Below are 4,489 nucleotides of genomic sequence, written 5' to 3'. Positions count from 1 at the left end.
TAGAGAGTGTCTGAGAGTGTCAGAGAGTGTCAGAGAGTGTCATAGAGTGATAGAGAGTGTCAGAGTCTGTCACAGAGTGTCTGAGTGTGTCAGAGAGTGTCAGAGAGTGATAGAGAGTGACAGAGAGTATCTGAGAGTTTCAGAGAGTGTCAGAGTGTGTCAGAGAGTGACATAGAGTGATAGAGAGTGTCAGAGTCTGTCACAGAGTGTCTGAGTGTGTCAGAGAGTGTCAGAGAGCTATAGAGTGTGTCAGAGAGTGATAGAGAGTGTCAGAGAGTGATAGAGAGTGTCTGAGAGTGACAGAGAGTGAAAGAGAGTGTCAGAGAGTGATAGTGAGTGATAGTGAGTGTCTGGGAGTGTCAGTGAGTGTCAGAGAGTGATAGAGAGTGTCAGAGAGTGTAAGAGAGTGATAGAGAGTGTCAGAGAGTGATAGAGAGTGATAGAGAGCGTCAGAGGGTGTCATAGAGTGATAGAGAGTGTCAGAGTGTGTCACAGAGTGTCAGAGTGTGTCAGAGAGTGATAGAGATTGTTAGAGAGTGTCAGAGAGTGATAGAGAGTGTCTGAGAGTGTCTGAGAGTGACAGAGAGTGAAAGAGTGTGTCAGAGAGTGATAGTGAGTGACAGAGAGTGTCTGACAGTGTCAGTGAGTGTCAGAGAGTGATAGAGAGTGTCAGAGATTGTAACAGAGTGATAGAGAGTGTCAGAGAGTGATAGAGAGTGATAGAGAGCGTCAGAGAGTGTCATAGAGTAATAGAGAGTGTCAGAGTGTGTCACAGAGTGTCAGAGTGTGTCAGAGAGTGATAAAGAGTGATATAGAGTGATAGAGAGTGTCAGAGAGTGTCAGAGAGTGATAGAGAGTGTCTGAGAGTGAAAGAGAAAGTCTGAGAGTGTCAGTGAGTGTCTGAGAGTGACAGAGAGCGTCAGAGAGTGTCAGAGAGTGATAGAGAGGGTCTGGGATTGTCAGTGAGTGATAGAGAGTGATAAAGAGCCTCTGAGAGTGTCAGAGAGTGTCAGTGAGTGTCAGAGAGTGATAGAGAGTGTCGGGGATTGACAGTGAGTGATAGAGAGTGATAGAGAGCCTCTGAGAGTGTCAGAGAGTGTCAGAGAGTGATAGAGAGTGTCAGAGAGTGATAGAGAGTGACAGAGAGTGTCAGAGAGTGTCAGAGAGGGATAGAGAGTGATAGAGAGTGTCAGAGAGTGATATAGAGTGATAGAGAGTGTCTGAGAGTGACAGAGAGCGTCTGAGAGTGTCAGTGAGTGTCAGAGAGTGATAGAGAGTGTCAGAGAGTGTCAGAGAGTGATAGAGAGTGTCAGAGAGTGATGGAGAGTGTCTGAGAATGTCCGAGAGTGATAGAGAGTGTCAGAGAGTGATAGAGTGTCAGAGAGTGATAGAGAGTGACAGAGAGTGTCTGAGAGTGTCAGAGAGTGTCAGAGTGTGTCAGAGTGTGTCAGAGACTGATATAGAGTGATAGAGAGTGTCATAGAGTGATAGAGAGTGTCAGAGTGTGTCAGAGAGTGATAGAGAGTTATTGAGTGTGTCAGAGAGAGATAGAGAGTGTCAGAGAGTGTCAGAGATTGATAGAGAGTGTCAGAGAGTGTCAGAGAGTGATAGAGAGTGTCTGAGAGTGACAGAGAGTGAAAGAGTGTGTCAGAGAGTGATAGTGAGTGACAGAGAGTGTCTGACAGTGTCAGTGAGTGTCAGAGAGTGATAGAGAGTGTCAGAGATTGTAACAGAGTGATAGAGAGTGTCAGAGAGTGATAGAGAGTGATAGAGAGCGTCAGAGAGTGTCATAGAGTAATAGAGAGTGTCAGAGTGTGTCACAGAGTGTCAGAGTGTGTCAGAGAGTGATAGAGAGTGATATAGAGTGATAGAGAGTGTCAGAGAGTGATAGAGAGTGTCAGAGAGTGATAGAGAGTGACAGAGAGTGTCTGAGAGTGTCAGAGAGTGTCAGAGTGTGTCAGAGAGTGACAGAGAGTGATAGAGAGTTTCAGAGAGTGTCATAGAGTGACAGAGAGAGTCAGAGTGTGTCAGAGAGAGACAGAGAGTGTCAGAGAGTGATAGAGAGTGTCAGAGAGTGATATAGACTGTCTGAGAGTGTCTGAGAGTGACAGAGAGTGAAAGAGAGTGTCAGAGAGTGATAGTGAGTGACAGAGAGTGTCTGACAGTGTCAGTGAGTGTCAGAGAGTGATAGAGAGTGTCAGAGATTGTAAGAGAGTGATAGAGAGTGTCAGAGAGTGATAGAGAGCGTCAGAGAGTGTCATAGAGTGATAGATAGTGTCAGAGTGGCTCACAGAGTGTCAGTGTGTGTCTGAGAGTGACAGAGAGAGTCTGAGAGTGTCAGTGAGTGTCTGAGAGTGACAGAGAGCATCAGAGAGTGACAGTGAGTGTCAGAGAGTGATAGAGAGTGTCTGGGATTGTCAGTGAGTGATAGAGAGTGATAGAGAGCCTCTGAGAGTGTCAGAGAGTGTCAGAGAGTGATAGAGAGTGATAGAGAGTGACAGAGAGTGTCAGAGTGTGTCAGAGAGGGATAGAGAGTGATAGAGAGCGTCAGAGAGTGTCAGAGTGTGATATAGAGTGATAGAGAGTGTCTGAGAGTGACAGAGAGCGTCTGAGACTGTCAGTGAGTGTCAGAGAGTGATAGAGAGTGTCAGAGAGTGTCAGAGAAGATAGAGAGTGTCAGAGAGTGATAGAGAGTGTCTGAGAATGTCCGAGAGTGATAGAGAGTGTCAGAGAGTGAGAGAGAGATTCTGAGAGTGTCAGAGAGTGATAGAGAGTGTCTGAGAGTGTCAGAGAGTGTCAGAGAGTGTCATAGAGTGATAGAGAGTGTCAGAGTCTGTCACAGAGTGTCTGAGTGTGTCAGAGAGTGTCAGTGAGTGATAGAGAGTGATAGAGAGCCTCTGAGAGTGTCAGAGAGTGTCAGTGTGTGATAGAGAGTGACAGAGAGTGTCAGAGAGTGATAGAGAGTGTCAGAGAGTGATAGAGAGTGACAGAGAGTGTCTGAGAGTGTCAGAGAGTGTCAGAGTGTGTCAGAGAGTGACAGAGAGTGATAGAGAGAGTCAGAGTGCGTTCGAGAGTGATAGAGAGTGATTGAGTGTGTCAGAGAGTGTCAGAGAGCGATAGAGAGTGTCAGAGAGTGATAGAGAGTGTTGGAGAGTGATGGAGAGTGTCTGAGAGTGTCTGAGAGAGACAGAGAGTGAAAGAGAGTGTCAGAGAGTGATAGGGAGTGACAGAGAGTGTCTGGGAGTGTCAGTTAGTGTCAGAGAGTGATAGAGAGTGTCAGAGAGTGTAAGAGAGTGATAGAGAGTGTCAGAGAGTGATAGAGAGTGATAGAGAGCGTCAGAGAGTGTCATAGAGTGAGAGAGTGTCAGAGTGTGTCACACAGTGTCAGAGAGTGATAGAGAGTGTCAGACAGTGTCAGAGATTGATAGAGAGTGTCAGAGAGTGATAGAGAGTGTCTGAGAATGTCAGAGAGTGATAGAGAATGTCAGAGAGTGATAGAGTGTTTCTGAGAGTGACAGAGAGTGAGAGAGAGATTCTGAGAGTGTCAGAGAGTGTCAGAGAGTGATAGAGAGTGTCTGAGAGTGTCAGAGAGTGTCAGAGAGTGTCAGAGAGTGATAGAGAGTGTCAGAGAGTGATAGAGAGTGTCTGAGAATGTCAGAGAGTGATAGAGAGTGTCTGAGAATGTCAGAGAGTGATAGAGAGTGTCAGAGAGTGATAGAGAGTGTCAGAGAGTGATAGGGAGAGTCTGAGAGTTTCAGAGAGTGAGAGAGATATTCTGAGAGTGTCAGAGAGTGTCAGAGAGTGAGAGAGAGTGATAGAGAGTGTCTGAGAGTGTCAGAGAGTGTCAGACTGTGTCAGAGAGGGACAGAGAGCGAAATAGAGTGTCAGAGAGTGATAGAGAGTGTCAGAGAGTGATAGAGAGTGTCTGAGAGTGACAGAGAGTGTCTGAGAGTGACAGCGAGTGTCTGAGAGTTTCTGTGAGTGTCAGAGTGTGATAGAGAGTGATAGAGAGTGATAGAGAGTTTCAGAGTGTGTCATTGCGTGTTAGAGAGTGTCAGACAGTGTCAGAGTGTGATACAGAGTGTCAGAGAGTGATAGAGAGTCCAAGAGAGTGACAGAGAGTGATAGAGAGTGACAGAGTGTGTCTGAGAGTGTCAGAGAGTGTCAGAGTGTGTCAGAGAGTGATAGAGAGTGATAGAGAGTTTCAGAGAGTGTCATAGAGTGATATAGAGTGTCAGAGTGTGTCAGAGAGTGATGGAGAGTGATTGAGAGTGATAGAGAGTGTCAGAGAGAGATAGAGAGTGTCAGAGACTGATAGAGAGTGTCTGAGAGTGTCTGAGAGTGACAGAGAGTGATAGAAAGTGTCTGAGAGTGTCAGTGAGTGATAGAAAGTGATAGAGAGCCTCTGAGAGTGTCAGAGAGTGACAGAGAGTGTCACAGAGTGATAGAGAGTGTCAGAGAGTGATAGAGCGTGACAGAGAGTGTCAGA

The sequence above is a fragment of the Heterodontus francisci genome, unplaced genomic scaffold (assembly GCF_036365525.1).
Source record: "Heterodontus francisci isolate sHetFra1 unplaced genomic scaffold, sHetFra1.hap1 HAP1_SCAFFOLD_292, whole genome shotgun sequence".
Lineage (NCBI taxonomy): Eukaryota > Metazoa > Chordata > Chondrichthyes > Heterodontiformes > Heterodontidae > Heterodontus > Heterodontus francisci.
This window is presented reverse-complemented; position numbering follows the sequence as displayed.